A 19,245-nucleotide genomic window follows, 5' to 3' on the forward strand; every position below is an offset into this window, starting at 1 on the left:
AGCCAGTGAAAGACTGGAACATGGGGGGAAATTGTCAGAATGCTAAAAAATCCACTTTCCAGTTCACCTTAAAATGGAACTATCTGGTTGCTTCTACCAAAATATAATGCTAATTTAGTTCATTGTTACCAAACAGTAAAAATGTACAGATAGTCAAATGAATAATTAAAGTTCAGCACTAAAACTGTAAAGAGTAAAATATATTGCAACCACACAGAAGGCATGTTTCAAAGAAAAAGGTTGTTTCTTCACATTTCCTTTTTTTTATGATAACCTGGAATGTAGGACTCATAAAACCTCCTCAGCAGTCTGACAGACATGGAGGTAAAGAGGGCATTACCGTTTAAGACTAGAACACAGTACAAGTCAGGAGGCTCTAAACGTTTGAGCCAGAGGAGGGGCAGCATAATGAGAAGCTCTGCAAGTCTTCACAGAAGCAATTTAAGTTCAAAATAGACCTCAGGGAAACAAAGATGCCCTCGGACACATATCCAGCTCAGACTAAATCACCTATTACATTTTGTCTTCATGTGATCACCTGATAACGTGGCGTGTTTCCATGTTTCCCTTTGAGAAGCATTTTGTCAAGTTGAGGACACTACAGGGAGGAGGATGTAAATGGCTGTTTAAAATTGCAGAATAGACCATTTCTGCATCACTTTTTGTCCTCCCTATGGCATACAATAAGTGATCCAGAAGACGCATAAATGACTATAACAAGGCACAGCTTGTACGTAAAAAAACTAAACGGATGGAAAGTATCTCAACTTTTTGTGTGCAGGATTTACACAAATTCTTCGCAAACAAGTGTTGCAGTAATCAGTCCTAAAACGCGGAAATTAATTTGTATTTTAGTACTTCTGGTTCAATTGGGATTTTTTAATGTGTTTTCCTTCTAGATGCCCTAAATTATGCGGTAAACACAAGATTTTAATGTTTTTTTTATGACATAAAATAGATCTTGAAATGCCCCACTTGTGAATTTTGAAGCATATGACTACAGTATTGTTAGTTCCGAACTTGAAAACTCATCTGTTGGCTGGAATCTTTGTGTTGGTGACGTTGAAGTCAGTTGAACATGTGTCATTCCTTTAAAGCGTAGCATTAGCATTTTAATTTTTCCCGTTGTGTCGACTTTAGAAATAATGAACATAGTGTTAATTCATGAAGATTATCTTGATAAACACAATGTGTAATTATTTTTTTTTCGTGAAAAGAGCTTATGTTTCTGAAATAATCCAACAAACCCATAGAAAAACATTTAGACTTTTTGTTGATGGATGCCATGCTAACTTCTGGGTTGGTCTACAAAAAATAAGTTTACCCTGCAGCATTCTTTATCTCTTTGTATAAGCACACTTAGTACATGCTAACATGTACATGAACCAATTCTCCAGAAAACAATACACATTGTGCTCAATAAAAGTTAGCATCATCATGGTATGTCTTCATCCCTCTAAGGTCAGGTACACTGCATGACACCCTTTAATATCTTTTGACCTTCCTTGTGAATGCCAACACAGATTCACCTCCTTTTCCTCAAAGCAAACAGAGCTGTTTGTTTTTCATGTCGACTTTTGTACGTCTGAATGGGACTGCCCTGATCCACTAGCCAGTCACTATATTGCATTATTCATAAAACATAAACACGTAAAATGGATTCCTCTGGTCCACTCCCCTCCAAAGTCAGAAGATTAATGATTCACTCTTTGGGTTATAATTCAAAGTTCATCCTCACATACATCATATTTTGAAGCACATAGATTATAAGAGAGAGAACATTTATCATGTGACAGGGCGTACACAAGCTCTCCTGCACACAGAACACACAAGTAAACACACACACACACTCGTGTCTCCTTCTACACACACACACACACATACACACACACACACACCCAAACACACAACACATTTGGTTGTAACACCCAGCCCCACTCCAGTGCACCTCCTCTTTCACATCTAGTTATTCTAATTTTATTCACACACGTCTCCTCTGAAGCATTAAAGTGCCGTTTGCACAAACAGATGAGAGATAATAGTGTAAGAAACTGGTCAGTCCCATACTCTGCTACCCTGAGAGAGCAAGAAAAAGGAAAATCATTTATCACAATAACCAAAGCATGAGACACAGGCAGGACTTCATGCAGCTTACTGCATTAAAATTAGTATTTTAAGTGAAGAAGGAATTAGGAATTATATTTCACTGTTTTTATGAAAATAACAGTCTGGATGTCTGTTACTCCATTGTGGGGTTTTGTACAAGCCAGAATACATTTCAGAAGCCTAAATTATGGAATACTTTTGGCTTTGCAGATGAGAAGATAGGATGTTTTCATGTTTGTACAGTAAATGTACAAGCACTGGAAACAGGGTGCACAGATTTCCTGAACCACTGCTTCTATTCCACCATAAACCCACAAGTTTTTCCACTCTTTAAATTTGTATATAAAAAATGCAAATAAAAACAAGACAATATGTTATTTTTTACATAGGCATTTACGGAAGCAAACGTAAAGCAAAAAATGTGACATTCAAGCACAAAGGTTTAAACAAAGTTGCTTCACATTACAGTCAGCATCAGGGGTGAAGGACATCAAAATTTGAGTCACTCACCACAAACTGCTTCATGAAAAATCACGACCCAAGTGTGTAATATTTTTAACCAATCTGTTGTATTTATTGAAAAATTCAGCAGTTTGGACGATGATACAAAATGAAGAAAGAGAACGAAACAAAAATGTTTAAAAAGCGCTTCATTGGCTTTTTCACAGCTTTTTTTTTTGTAACCCACTAAAAACCGCTCCACGACCCACTTTTGAGTCCTGCTCTGCCAGTTAAGAATCACTGCCTTGATTACAAGCTAACCCTTTACTGTGCGTGATAAGCCATTGTCATACTTCATGTTTTCAATGACGTGACATCTCAAATATCAGTGTCAACATTTAGTCATTGTAGCTGGTTCAGATATTCTTCTGTGAGGACAGTCATCCCAATACAAATGTGACAAGATAACCTCAACTCCTTTTCAATTTTAGGTGAAACTCAAGGGGGTTTTTTTTGTTTTTTTTTTGGAATAACTTTGATATAAGTATAGCAGCATTATGGAAAAGGAGTTGCATGTCATGTTAAGTTCGATATCAACTCTGGAAAGTAGCAGTGTTCAGAAAAGATGGGCAAACCCTGACAGTGACAGTCACATTTAATGAACGTAAAACATGCATGAAAAATGACAAAAAAAGGACTGGCAGGCCCTTGAAAAATAATTCATCCTAGAATCCAAATCTTGTACATTGGATTAACTGCCGGTCACAAATGAAACACAGACTTCATCAACTTTCTAGCAATTTGTACTGACAGCTGATAACCTCTCAAACATCCTTCCAGACATTAACCCTGCCTCTCAAAGTGATAGACTGCATTATGTTCTAATCTTCACTCAAATACTCGATAAGAAAGGCTAATTTGAGTGCTGATGGAGTCAAGAATACAGTTGAAGCTGCAGAATAAATACAGATATCGTATCATAATCACAGCGAGGCCCGAGTGCTCACATTTAGAAACAAATTGGTCTCTTCACAAGTCCAATCACAGTTTTAGAGAATTGATGCAGGCAGATTGAATTCCCTCTAAATTGGCATGGCAATGTCACAGATGCCACTTCAAATGAGGTTTGAACATATATTCATTCTGTAGCTCACTGGCTCATGCTAATCCTCTCTATTCGCCACTTGTCAGAGGCGAATGTCATTTAGCGCTGCCATCGTCACACAGTATTTCAGCCTTTCAGTAACTCACACAAGACGTGTCAGTCTTTCAATCAGCAAAGAGGGTTCAGATCGGCTTAAACTTTTCTGGCCGCTGATTAGATAATAAATTATGCTAGAAATGAGTCCAATATGGCAAAAGATGAAGGCTTTTTAAGATGATTTACAGCTGAAAAGTTGGTTGTGTGTGGATGTAGTTTTTTGGCTCCATAGATTAAGCAGCATATACTAAAGTCCTGCAGCAGTGCAACAGAGTAACCCATGTCTCTTACTGTTAAATAGTGCGTCACCATATTTTCCTTTTATGTTCTAAATGAATGACCGTATCAGCTCATATACTGACCTTTCTACTGCCGTTGTGAAAGAACTATCCGAACATTTATAAAGTCATAAAAGAAAGGAAAGGAAAGAAAGGAGTACCAGCGACAGGAAACACATGACACCATGGGGAGTGTTGCTGTGACAAAGTCAAAGTTCATCGAGCTGATGCACAAACCAATCTGGAAAGTACTGTTTATGTTTGTTTTTAGTGGGCTTGTTTGAGATACCTAACAATAGTTCATGAGTTAAACCTCCCTCCTCTGTTCCTCTGTAGTGCACAGAAGGTAAGCTTTGTGTTGCTGTGGACACAGTTTGCAGAATATATCTGTATTTGACCTCTTCAAAGTAATCCAAATCCCTAAATGATAGTTTAAATCAACCTTTGACATCGAGTCTTTTCAATGCGTTTCACAAAGCCTGTATTTTTCTGTGTGATGCACCCTGTAGTTTTCATCTGATTGGGTCAATTGTTTGCAGATAAGGAGAAACGAGCTTAAAATGCAAACATGAATCAGTAATATGACAAAAACCTGTATTTATTACACACGTTGTCTAACTCGTGTGTAACATTATAGTGAAACAGTTAAAATTGTAGTCTTAGTCTTCTTTTCTTGCTTTTTACCGAATCAATTTACTGGTTTAAATTTGTCCTAGACGAAATTTCCCACTAGTTGCAGTTTTCTGTCCCTTTTGGTTTTGGGCTGGTGGTTTGATTTGAAAAGTTCAGATGATTTCAGTAATTATATATATATAATATATATATATATATATATATATATATATATATATATATATATATGTATATATATGAAAGAGTGAACATCACAAACAATTTCCCTTAGTTAATCTTTTCCCCATGAGTTGGATGACGGACTGGATATTTTCCATTTTCTCTGCTTTTCACTCATATTTTGCTTTATTTTCTCCACTTACAACCCCCGCAGATGACTTTTTCTATTTTGAAAACAAAATCCATGTTTTAAAAGCTAATTGTTCAAATCTGATCCTCCTTACTCCATCTGCTCAATGACAAATCTTTGTCCATGTTTCCTTTGCTTTCATTTTCAGATGTTTTCCTTGGCAGCCTCCCTGACTCATTGGCTCCCAACAGAAGGATTGTGGGTTGGTCATATGATCTTACACAGTTCATCATCTTCTCTTTGATGAACATATGAAAATTCTTTAGCCCTTTGAAGCATTTTCCTTTGGCACACTCAGGCAACAAATATGTACGTGAAACGCCAAACCAAGAATAAACGAGAAACAATGTCGAGGGACATGGGAAGGTATCGAGGGTGGGGGGGGTTTCAAGTGTCATCACCTCTTTCCAGGTGTCTCTACCGCATGATTTCATCTGTGAACCACAATCAACTTCCTTAATGAAATAAGTAATTAACATATTATAATTGTGCTACAGTGCGATTTGACAGAAGTCATTTCCCATATCGAATACTATGCTAATTTAATCTGTTCCTCACTCGCCAACATGACCTTTTGTGATTAAGTTTCATGGCACATTTCTTCTGCATATGTGTGGGCATGTATGCGTGGGGGAGATTTATTTTGGAAACTGAAAATGGACTGCTTTTTAACAAAGCTATTTAAAGGACAGACTCCTGATGAGTGATCTCATGTACTTTCATGTACTGTTCAGGAGATAATTCTTTATATGTGAATGTGCGTTCATCGAATAGTGGATTAGGTTGAGATTCAACAATCTGATTTGCTGGAAGTGTATCCATGCAGATTGTTAATATCTTTAGGACAATATATGTAGATCATTTGAAGCACTTTTTGTGCTTCAATCAATTAAAAAAAAAAGACTCATCTTTCCATATCTTACCAGTTACATGTGTTCTGTTAATTTATCTGACGAGCTTAATATTCAAACCACAGCTGATTGTGTCTCATCACCAGCAAGAAAAAAACAAAATGCTTTTAAACACGACCGAAGCATTAATGGTTTTCAGTTGACCCGAGGATTGTTACAATGTTGACATGATGTGCCCAAACTTTTAAAATGGCTTTGGCACCTAAACCAACATAAAGTTTTGTTGTTTTTTTGCACCAATAGAATAAATAAATCAAGCAAACAAACAAAGCTTTTGGTAAATTAGGGTCCTCCAATCAAAAATCATTAGGACGGGTGGCGCCGATAGCGCAGTGGCAGCGCGCGCGCACCATGTTGCGAGGCTTTGCTCCTCGCGCGGGCGGCCTGGGTTCGCGTCCGGCCTGTGGCCACTTTCCCGCATGTCTCTCCCCACTCTCTCCCTGTTTCCGACTCTATCCACTGTCCTATCAATAAAGGCAAAAAGGCCAAAAATAAACCTTTAAAAAAAAAAAAATCATTAGGACGTAGGATCCTTTTACTTACATTATCTTAAAAAAATCATAATAAATGAACTCTGGCATTCATTGCTACACATCCATGAACCGTGGTCTGGGTCAAGCTGTCAGTCTCTCTTTGCCCATGATTGGTTTTATGCTCCTCCGGTTGAACATGAATCCAGACATCTCTGTCACGTTTTTTAAAAAACATTTTTAAAAGAAAAAAACATTCTCACAACATCTTTTTTCGAAAAAGGTGAATGAAACAGGACACTTCAGTTGAAGGGACATTTCTTTCGTCCCTTTCCAGTTTTATGCCTCTTGTTTCTGAACTCTTTCTCTCCATTAGACTGGGTTCTTTCAGATATTTGCAGCAGTGGAGCCACTGTTAAGTTTGTCTGTTTTGATTTGTATAAAAAGAAAAACACATTTTCCACCTTCAGGTCAAGGACAAAGTGATGTGACATCATTACCCCACATACAGACAATCCACAAGTTGAGGTACTTTTAACTTTCCAAATTGGAACTTTGAAAAAAAGAAAACAGACTTTGTTAGAAAGAAAGGGAAGTTGGATGAAGTCGTTTGAGGCACAAAACAAAGTTTCTGAGGAACTGCTGCCAGACAACAGTGCAGCCATTTCTTCATATTATTCTCATTTCTGTTGCAGCTCATTTTGTGTAATGTTGCATTGATATCACCTCCGTCCTTCATGCTGCTTTACACTTTCTCTTGTTGCAGAAACGTCAAACAGATCATCTCCAAAAGAAAACAGTTACATCATTGATACAAGAGCGAAAACAGGAACAGTAATTGGAGCGCGTATGAAGCGTTCTTCGGGTTTAAGACAGACTCTTTCAGTCCACTCCTCCTGGCTGTGATTCAAACTCGTCAGACTGCGTTCTCTCTGAGAAAACAAGCTGCCGTTAGCTATCAACACACATGAGAGACTGTTTTTATGATGATCACATGAGACTCGAGCTATCATGATCAGGAGTTTTCACATTGGGGAGATTTACCCTCCAGAAAGAGAGTAAAACAAATATCATTTTACATAATTACAAAAGGTCAAGCAGCCTGTACGGGATGCAGGAAGTGGAGAGGAAGTAATCAGAGCAGCAGTCTGGCATTAGGAAGACTGACAGAATATGTGGCAGCCAGTAACGAGACAGCAGATTGCCGGGGTTCTTGTTTTTCGCCGTATGATGGCTGTGAAGCCTCGGGGTGCTCTGACAACATTACCATACTCCTCACCTCCTATACACAATACTCATGTCATCATCGCCTTGGTGTGGCGGCGCCCATTTGAGACTTGACACTGTTGCTATTTTAGCGTGTCACTTACAGTTTCAGGCATGAGCTTATTAGTTCAATCAGATTCAGCACGGATGCTTAGTGTGTGCCAACTTAAAATCAAGTCTGAGCGCGTTTCACTTGGATGCGATTTCTCCTCAAGTGGCTTTGAGAGTTAAGTGTAAAAATGAGACTTCTCAAAGTGCAATGAGGTTTAACGACAGTCACAGTGAAAGTGACGGATGAGTGGGGAGAGTTTAGTTAATTTATCGTGCTGTTATTCAAAGAAAAAGATCATTTTTTTTGTTTGATTTTACAGAAGCTTTGAATTAAAGTCATAGTATTGAAGCAAAGGTTTCTGTTTTCTCGTCCTCCGACAGCCCATTTTATTGTTCTTGCTGCATTTAGATGGGGAAAAGGGGAAAACACCTGGCAATTGATTCAAACAACTGAGTTCAAAATAGATTTATTTTCTGACTCAGTACCTATCCTCAAGTAAGACACTACTCAAAAAAACTCCTTAGAACAATAATCTGTTTTTTCCAAAGGATTTTGCTGAATGGATAAAACATAATCTATTAAAAACAAATCTAAATAAACAACAAAAGGAACTGAAATGTTGTAAAGTCAGGAACAATACACAACAAAAAATATTAAACCATACAGACAGATGTATACATGGAGATATATATATATATATATTGGTCATTGGTTTGAAATATTATCCTCTCTCAATATCAACAAGGAGAAAAAAAAGTGTCTCTCGTGTCAACAGATGAACATCTTACGAAGCATTGTGATATTGTTGTTAAAAGGTAAATAGATGTCAGCTCTTGATGGATCAATGTGTGTCTCCAGTCTGCCAGGAGGGAGAAGTGTAAATATCTTCTTATTCACAAGTTGAATGTGTTGGCATCAGTGAAGCAACTTTTTTTCATCAGCGACAACATGTTCAATAAACATCTGGCAGGTGAGAGATCGATGGAAAGATCCGGATTTGCAATATTGCCCTCATCAAATTCTGCATGTAAGACAATGAATGAATGAATAAACGGTGGATTAACTTTTCAGCACTTTGATCTCCTCATTTACAGTAGTGTAGTTCAGGTACTGTCAGCTCATTTGGCTCAACAATTTGAACACAGATGGATCATTGGATCTCAACAAGAGTATTCTATGATTTTTAGCTACAATGATTAAGGAGTTGTAATACAATTCAATTTGAAAGTACAGATACCATTGTTTTCCTCCAGATTTGGATGCTGTTTGAGGAAAACTGTAGCTCAGATTTGTGACATAAAACATGGAACACAGCAGTAAGACATGAAAGCAATTTCCCATCTTCCGCATGGGAATATGTTCCATTGGCTGGTATAGATGATCTTTCTACATGTGTCAATCTGGAAAATGTTGTAGCCTCACTATTTTGTAAATCTCTTTTTCTTTCTCAAGTGCAGATATAGTTTGTTCTGCATGCAGTATTTGTTGTCTCTAAGTGTTTGACTGTGTTTGTGTGTTTGCCCATGATTCTATTTGTCATTGAAGAAAAAAGGTTGGCATGACAAGCTTGTTTTCTGCCCAGCTCTCAATCTCAAAGCAGCCTCATGAAAAGAGAATAATGCTGGAAAATCATCCTCCTTGGCACTTTTCTTTTCCTTTTTTGACCTCTGATTCTCTCTCTTTCTCTCGATCTTGCTCACTCTCTCTCTCTCTCTCTCTCTCTCTCTCTCTCTATCTCTCCCTTTATTTCTCTCTCTCCCCCTGCAGTGTGTGTGAGTGGTATCCATCTGTCAGTTGTCAGTGCCAGGGAGTGATACAGAGAGCTGTCACTTCTCGTCAGCCTGCATCGGTGAGGCCTTTTGCAGCTGCCTTGCCTGACTCGAGGCCAGAGGAAGTGTGTGTGTGTGTGTGTGTGTAGGGGTGTGTGTGTGTGTGTGTGTGTGTGTCTCTGTGCATGTGTGCGTGCGTGTGTGCGTGAGAGAGAGAGCTGAGGATTTAGGGGGAAGAAAACGAGACAGAGAAGGATAGAGAGGATGGAGAAGCTCAAAAAAGAGAAGGGTATTCAGGGGGCAGTAAAGCAATTAAAGTGGAGACAATTGAAGCAAAGCTGAAGAGAGATAGGAAGCAGTGCAGGACACACATCAGACTGTAAATATCACATAACCTTAATGTGTTCAGCACTTGCATCAATATGTGCTCCACAGGACATGAGGTCATCATGATTTTTATCAACCTCTGTTGGTCACCATCAGGAACTACAACAGAATTCTGAGATATGTGTCCTTCCCAATGGAAGTGACTAGAACTCCGGGAGTTGTTTAATGTACATGGGGGAGCTTATAAGTCATTAAAGTAGCTGTAAGCTAAGAATCAAAGCTGGTTTGAGAAAAATAAAAATCCACTGAAATACATAATACAATGGATGAGTTGTATATTGGTACAAAAATACACTTTAATTTCAACTGATGCGAAGATGAAGTGCGCTGCTGCCCCCTTGGCCAGGTCACCCTTGTCAAAGAGATCTTGATCTCAGTAGGTTATTTAGCTAGTTAAATAAAGGTTTCATTAAAAAATCTTTTTGGGCCCCTTTGGCCTACTGGTTAGCGCACTCCATGTTCGTAAGTTGATGTTCTCCAAGCAGGCAACTGGGTTCAAATCCAACCCATGGCTCCTTTTCTACATGTTTGTCCTCTCTCTCGCTCTCGCTCTCTCTCTCTCTCTCTCTCTTTCTTTCTCTTTCTAATTTCTTACACTATCTACTGTCCTATTTCTAAATAGAAGCATTGAAAGCCCCCAAAATTCCAAATATAAAAAGATTCCCATTAGAATCGCATCTACTTGAGATCGCTCATTGCATTACCACTTTGCAAAATATTCTTAAACAAAACTCTTATTCTATTTTTATAAAATTTCCATGATAAGCACGGTGCTCCTGCTGTTGGGAAAAGGGGAACTCTCAAATATCATGCCTTTATGTGTCTGTTCAATTTTCAGCTTAAAGAGAAAGTAAAAAATGACAAGCACAAAAGAAGCTTTGAAACTGAAGTGGATAGTGCATTCTTTATTTTATGATCAACATATAACAGTAGTAAACACACTTGAGATGACAATTATAGCCTTTGACTAAATAACGTCAATCCTTGAGATGTCAATGTCAGTATGACTCAGATGGCATTCATCGTTTTCTGAAAATACCAGTTCAAAATTAACTCGCTCATTTTTTTCCCCGACAAACAATGCAGCCTGTGTGGACGAGAGAAAATAAGTGTACAGAGTGCTGGTTATTAGTTAATGATAATGACAGTTTTATCTACAAAGCTTGTAATTTAAGATCTATTTTTAGTTGTTTTTATGCCTTTAATGAAAGACAGGGCATTGGAGGGAGAGAGAGAGCGAGAGAGAGAGAGAGGGGGGGGGGGGAATGACATCCGGAAAAGGAGCCACAAATTGGATTTAAACCCAGGCAGTCTGCTTTGATGACAAATTAGTTTATATACTTATTGCTTGACCACATTAGATCACTCATCTGAATCTACCGTACTAGTTAGTTAGTTTATTGATGTTATGTTTTTCTTACTCTGATTTGATCTGAATGTACGAAACTCTCTTTGCATGTTAATGAAGCTACTATATGCTTCCGTATGCTTTTGTTTTGTTTTTTTCAGTTACCTTTTCACTGTTTGTTTATGAGAGTGGACTTATCATACAAGAATGACCAAAGCTAAAAAGTTTGTTCTCAGGCAGAGGTGAGAAGCATCAAAACCTCCAGATTCTGTCAGGGACATTGACGAATCAAGGTAATGTGTTCAATTAAGTGATTCAAATTCTTCGAATGAATCTTTCCAGTACTGAACGTGTATATAAGGCTATTTTGTTAAAAGCCCTGTCCTTCACTGTTAGCATAAAAAGGGAGGTTGTTTTAAAAAAGACCAGAGAGCAGTGAAAACCTTTTTGACTTCTTATTCTGCTCCATGTATCGAGGTTTCTAGTCTCAATACTCACATGTATATTCTGTTTTTAATATTTCTCTAAATAATGCATGTCTTAGAAAGTGTGTGCCTCACATGAGCAGGATAAATAAAAATCAAATGCTGTTTTGAGACGAGGTAAAAAAATAAATAAAAAAAAGCACACCTTTTAAGAAAGCTCTCTTCAAAGCTTCTCCACCAATGCTAGAAATTCCTACCCGAGGCATCAGTGAAATCAAAAACAACAAACATCGCACTTATGCTCCTGTTAAGTTACTCAAATGTTATTTTTTCTGCTGAAAAGGAGCTGCGCTAAAAAAAAGTTTTATATCAGAAAACAAACAAACAAATGTGAGACCCCTGTAAGAATATATCACTTTCTGTCTCTCTTATCTCAGCATGCTCAAGGCAAACACGTGAACAGTTTGTCTTTTCTACATAGTGGATGCTCGACAAAAGATTAGCTGCACAAGCAGTAGAAGATTTTCACTAAAGCTCTGGTTAATTGTTAAGCCAAAGCCAAGTTAAAATCATAAATCATTTTATGCCATGCAGAATTTTTTTTTTTTTTTTAAGACTACATAATATACAGTATACAACAACTGAAAAGATTGAACTATCTTCATGTGGTACAGATGATCCTCTCTGGAGGGTGTTTAACTATTGTAGGAAAATGTTGTGACCATATGTTGGTTTAGATGCTCATGGCTGCTGTCGATGGGGGAGGTTTTTAGATGCCTTTTCTAACAATGCCTTTGCTCCACCCAGGATAGAGAGAGAGAGAGAGAGAGAGAAGCAAGGAGCTCTTGGCCTATATAGACATCCCCGTGGGAAGGGTTGGGTATCTTTGATTTTCTTTGAGTAGGCATTTTGTCATGTTTTATATCATTCAACTAATTTAACACAAGTCCTTGACTAAAGACTTGGACTCCCTCTGGATGTCTGCTACATGGGCAGCAATTGTTTGCCTTATGTGTGCCTCCATCTCATCCTACAGCAGCCAGTTACCTAATGTACCTTTACTGCCTGAACATGTTCATTTACTGTATATAGTAGCTTTTGATACTCATGTTAGTGATCATTTGGATTTCTCGCCACATTAGAAAATTCTTCTGTAAAGCCGTTTGAAACATCATGTTCCAATTTTTCTTAAACAAGCCAGACATTTACATTGAAAATATGTTTAACTTGAATTGCTAAACAAGCATCTCTTTTAATCATGTTAGATAGAGAATGAGACACTACATCTTAAAATATATGTTGCCTTTATTTTGGACAGGACAGGGAAGAGAGAAAAAAAATGTGTGGAGAAGAGAGTGAATGATGACCTTAACAGCATCTCTATCTCGCCCTGCCTCTACCAGGGCTTAAAACTGTAGCAGTAGTTCCAGGCAAAAGCATTCATTAGCATTAGTGACTCTTTCCATTGATATGGAAAAACCTAACAGACTTGACTTATCATTCTCATACATGTACAGGAATTTAAGCCTTTCACTGATTGAAAGGTCAGCTCTATCATTTCTCAGCTGTTCATTATGTTAAGTTGAAATCCTAGTTAAACTGAACATCCTGTCATGTGACTGTTAAATGTGCATAATAACACACGTTTTCTGCCTCCCTTGATGTTGCAGATAAATTAAACAAAAAGTAGATCCTCATGTGAGCAAATTATGTGCAGCACATTTGAGCCTTTAACCAATGAGGACACACTTTTAAAGACTACACATGCGAACACGTTATTATCCCACAGGCAGGTGCATCTGTAGAAACACAACCAACAGTTTCCCTGTGCCTGCTCACACACAACCTCTCAGGCATTTTAAGAGCTGAGCAAGAGGGGGGGGGGGTTTATTGTTAAGTGGGCATGGACAGCGTAAAGAGCCAGGAGCTGGTGTTTAACAGCACTATTAACAGCAAGATGGGAGATCGATGCAGCAAGGTAGAGAGGAGGCGCGTCTCTGTCATTGTGATGTGTTATTAGTGGCCGACAGCGGGGGGATCTGGCTTCTCTCCAGTTTCCTGGGCCCTGTCGTGTACTTTGCTCTACAGCAATTAAACCGAAACCCCCTTGTTCCTCTTTATGCTACAGATTCAAGGCCTGTAAATAACCATTTCATAAATTACCAAAGAATTAACAAGTGTCTGCACATGGTTAGATCTTTGACATAACAAATGATACCTTTTTACCAGTAGTGTAAGAGATTGTAAAATTGTGCCACACTTTGATTCTGTTAATATTTCTCCCATATGTGTCCGAAACTGAGAATACACCTTTTTTTTCTTCAATGTAACACTCTGTAAATTGGAAGGAACATATAATGGTCTTCTCACTGAATTGTCAAGTTCCTGCTTAAAGAGCAGCTAACTAAGTAATGTATTACTAAACACGGCCAAAGAGCAGGAAGAAACAGATTTACAAATCAGTTTATGCTCAACTCAGCTCACTGAAACTCAGAAAGCACCACAAACTGAGGTAAACAACACGCTTGAAATATTCTGTATTAAGATAGGTATTGATACGACTTAAAGACTTTTCAAAAATCGATATTGAACTCTAGATATTATCTTCTAAAAACAGTTTTTTTATTTACGCAAAGCTTTTATGAAGCTAAGCCATTCAACCATTTATTTTAAGTCACAACTGATCTGATTTTGAACGATTTATTAACAATACATAAAAGAGTGCTTCTGTATAACTGACAGTGAAGGAGAAATACATTCAGCTCTGATGGTAATCCCCAAAACATGACCTCAGGTTAAATCACATTTTATTTCGCTTCCCCACATTGACATGTGGACAGAATATGTAAAGATAAGCCAGCGGGCAGAAAGAGCAATCTAAGACATGTTTCATTCAAGGAACCCACCCAAAGATGTACAATGCAACATATTGTGTACATAATATATATGGGCACTTAATATGAAGTATCCTGCTGCAGGGTTTGTCCTACTAAGAAGAAACTGCCACATATCCTTTGTTTCTTTTCATTGCAGTCTAACCTCCACATATTTTTCTCCACAGAAAAACCAACATCACCTATGAAAACAAGGAAAGAGATTTCAAAAATGTGTTTTAAAAATAATCATGAACTGGAAACCTTTGCTTTGTGAGTAGATTGTGCTCTATCTGAGGTCTTCCACTGGTATTTGACACAAACGATACAAAACAGCATCTCAGGCATTCAAGACAAGGTCTTAGGAGTCCGAATCTTCGGATACTTTTATTTATTATCATCTAATGAAAACCAAAGCTGACAATAAATACCCAAAGTCTGTAATCTCCATCTGACAATAGTCCTTAATGAAATTACTATTTACTGCAGTTTTCAGTAGTAAGAACAAATGCAAATATTTATTAACTTTATGGTCATGCCCTCTTGTTCAAGATTGGGGTCCTTACAAAGACTGACTTTGATGGAAGGACAAGACGGGTCGGACAATATGAACACATGAAGAGTTTTTACAGTCAAAGAATAGGAGAGGTTAAGACTTGTGTTCTGCTTTGTGGTTAATAAGTCATAACCAAAATATTCCAAAGTACACTGCTTTGTGAAAATGAATAGGCCTTCAGTGTATTGGCTCGAGGATCATGGCCATCAGGCCTTTAATGAAGACTTGTCAGTCAAAACATATAGGTGTCAGGCACATATAATCAAAGCTTTTTAATTTTCATAAAGCAGTGTGCCTGTTTGGCTGACAATAGACACTCATATTCTGCTATTGTCTTGCAAATAGGTTGGTTACTGCAGTATCATGTCTTCACCTTTTGAGTTTTAGTCGGCATAAGAAAATACATTTGAGTAATTATGTCACATTAAGCTTGTAAAGAAGATGTGATATTCACTACATATTCACTGCGGAGGGATAGCAGATGTGAGAGTGTGATTTTCACTATGATTTACTTAAAGTAGCTGACGGGTTTCATCTTGATTTATTTAAAGCATCTTTGTCACTATATTGCATCGTATTGACTTTTGCCTACAGACTCTCTTTAACAATGTGCAAGTGATGGATGTTGAACGTCTGGGATGGCTGTCTGGGTTTGAGACTTTTTGTGAGGTACTGTAAGCCTTTCTGGACTATAAGTATTTATAATGGATTGTTCAAAGTGCTGTTTATGTGTGTGTGTGGTGTTTTGGTGGCAATTTATTTGATAAAATGTGATGCTGTTACATTGTTTTAACCTTGCAAAAGCATTATGCAACAAATCATTGGATTTTGTTTGTTGTTAATGTTTTACCATACTAAAGCTACACATTGATTCCCCCCACCCCCTTCTTTAAAAGTGAGTGTGCTGTTACTGTGGGAGTTTGTCCTCCAGATGTCTCTGTGAACTCCAGATGCTCTCAAACGCTGTCTGGTATGATCATCCCTCTTCATTCCCACTAACAATTAGGTAATGAAATATTGATTTTTAGTTAGATTCATATTGATGCTATTAGCTTTGCATTGATAAATCACTGATGCTGGAAGCCAGAGCAGGAAGACATTACTGTGTGTTAATCTGATGGATATGCTGCCTTCTTTCTTTCTCTACCTGGACTGTCACACTTCATCTTTACTTTGTTTAAAGCAGCTTCATAATGACAATGTGATCAACTTCTTTTTCCACTTTATTCAAGGTCTTTTTGTCGGTCATAAATTGAGGACTCACTTACTGTTAAGATTGAAACTTTAAAAGCTTTTTAATATTAAATGTGATCTGATAGTCGAGAAAGTAAACAAAGGTAAGTGGAAGAGAAAAGAAAAGTGACTTTTTAAAGCCTATAATCCCAAAATACATATTTTGTAAGGAATTGGCACTTAAAGAATCTTTGTACCAAATCACATCTTTGATCCCTGCAACTTTTATGCCAGAACAATGTTTCCATTTACCTCGAGTGACTACCAGATAGCCTCCTTATCACCAGTGTCCACCTGTGTGTGGCAGAGCTCAGTAATGGAGCCCACTGTTCAGTCACTACTGTCACAGTTGGGACTGAGTATCTTCTGCTGCAATACTGTGATGACCTGGAAGTAATTAAAATGTACTTTTATTCTGAAATGTAGCAACATGCAGAAACAAGAAAAATAGATTTATACATTTAAATTGACCTTAAGAAGATTTAGAAAAAAACAAAACAAAAAAACTGGAACCCTAATAAAAATCAAGTGATGCTTTAAAGAGGATACATGATGTCTGTCAGTGGAGAAGGTTGAAAGATGCAGTTCCCACAGTTTTCATGTATGGTGATGTTAAAGAAACAGAAAGTGATCGTAGGTTGTTTATGGTCATACATTTTCAAGGCCTCAAAGTAGAGCTTTACAAAATTTCACACGAAACAAAGAAAACAACGATAAAACTTAAATAAACAAAGTAGGGAGCAGATATTACAAAGGCCCACATCAGTAGAAATGTGTTCTTGCTATTGTTGCTAAAAATCTGAGCAGTCAGCTACAGCTATAACACAGTGTAAGAGAAGTGCATATGTTCACACTATTTATTTTTCTTTGTGTTTCATGTTGTCCGTATCTAAAGTGACGTCCATCCATAGAAGTTATTTTTTATTATACAGTTTGAAAAGACCTTGCTTGTAATTTTGTGATTTTGCATCACGAGAATCTAGTTTTTCTTTGACCTGAACTCATCATCCGTCCCCTTCGAGTTCCCTCATGACACCAGGTTGTGATCCATAACTCGAGATTAGGAGACAAATACACATCTCTTCTTGTATGGAGGATATGTTACTGAAATATATAACAAAGACAGCGTTAATTTCCGATTTAATCTGTATTCTAAGAACATACTTTATGTTTCATAATTAAAAACCTATACTGTTAACTGTTAACTAAGTTTTTGCTTAACACCAAAGTTGTGAATCCACATTTTTTGACTTTCTCAGTGTGACGCAGAGCTGGGTCCAGAATTTTTAACAATACTGAGATTTTAGTTCCAAATTTCACCCGCACCATCCAGCCCACACATGACATTTTTGACAAGCTGCTTGCCAAATTCTGAAAAATAATTCTGTTTTTTATGAGACAATCACTCTGAAACTGGTTCATATTTAGGAACATTTTCAAAAAGGTTCTTTTTCTTATTTTCACATATTTATTTACTCAAGTCTCCCTTGGTTAGTTTCTTCCTACAAACTGGTAAAAAAGAGACATATCTTTAACTAAAATGTAATTCTCTATTTCTTTTATTTAACATTACGTGTTAAATTAACATTTAAATGTAACATTTAAGTGAAAAAAAGAAAATAAATCATCTTGATTTAACTGTCATATATGCATAGAACATAGACCTTTTAGTGAAGATAAACCTGTACAATTTACAGTTTTACTACCAAAAAAGAACATTTTGTTCCAGTCTAACCTGGAACTTAAATCTCAGCCAAACCTTAACTATCTTTGCTCTATTACTTCGACACTTAGCAATCTTTCAGCCATGGTCATTTGTCTTCTTAAAATGACTTAAAATCTTGTCATGTAGAACCCCAGAAAAAAGCCACTTCACAGTCTAGTCTACTCCAACACACACTCTCACACACAGTCAGTCCTGACAGCTGTCACTCCCATCAGCCACCAGTGTGTATCTGCTCTTTGCTTGACAACAGCCAGCCGTTTCCTGTCAGACGACATATGCCTGTGCGGGTCTCTGACAGTTTCCTCTCTCAGACCCCGCGGCCGCTCCAACTCTCAGCCCTCATGCTGGTGGCTCCGCAAACATGATCTCTGATGTCTCTCAGGCAGCTAACTGATGCTGTCACTGCACCAAGATGTAACACAAGCCTCTGACAAACACACTGTGACAAGGACATACAGGCACAGCAGTGTGTACACTGCACAGACAGCCGTACACACAAGTACGAGTGCTTATGCCTCGTCGATGAGCCAGACAACATTGCTGCAAGTAGAACCTCAATTCACTATTCATTTTCCCCTCTTCCTTGAGAAGGTCAGCTGCTCATGATGACTGTCACAACAAGAAGAATTGAAATTTAAACACACTTTTTTCTGGTTTCATGAAGTTAAACATGTTACGAAACAGGCACATCTAAAAACTTAAACTGTAAAAAAATAATAATTTAAAAATTTAAAAATAAACAATAACTGGACAAGTCCATAATATGAAACTGCTTCTTTAGACTTTATTGAGTCATGTACAGAAGGGCAGATTATAAAGGAAGCTTAAGGACAGATGTTTGAAAGGGTTTATGGTCAAAACTTTGGGAATTATTTTATTATTATAATCTAAATAGGAGTCATATACACTACATATAACTATCAAAAAGCGCAACATCATCACACACCAGAGCCTCGTCTTTCTCTTGACCTTGCCTGCCATCTGCTGGTAGAAATGGTTGTCTGCATTCAATGGCTCGAGAGATTAGTATATTTCTTTTATTACCACCATTTTTTATTTAAATGGTATCTAAACCTAAATGAAAGAAAGCAGAACGACATAGAAATGAAAAGAACCAATAACAAACCTCTACAAGATGTCCAGAATTGAAAGTTCTATTTTATCCAATGAGTTATAGCCTTTTAGTCCTTTGTAACTGTTTACATTTAAAGGAAACAATTG

This window comes from Symphodus melops (assembly GCF_947650265.1).
Source record: "Symphodus melops genome assembly, chromosome: 18".
Lineage (NCBI taxonomy): Eukaryota > Metazoa > Chordata > Actinopteri > Labriformes > Labridae > Symphodus > Symphodus melops.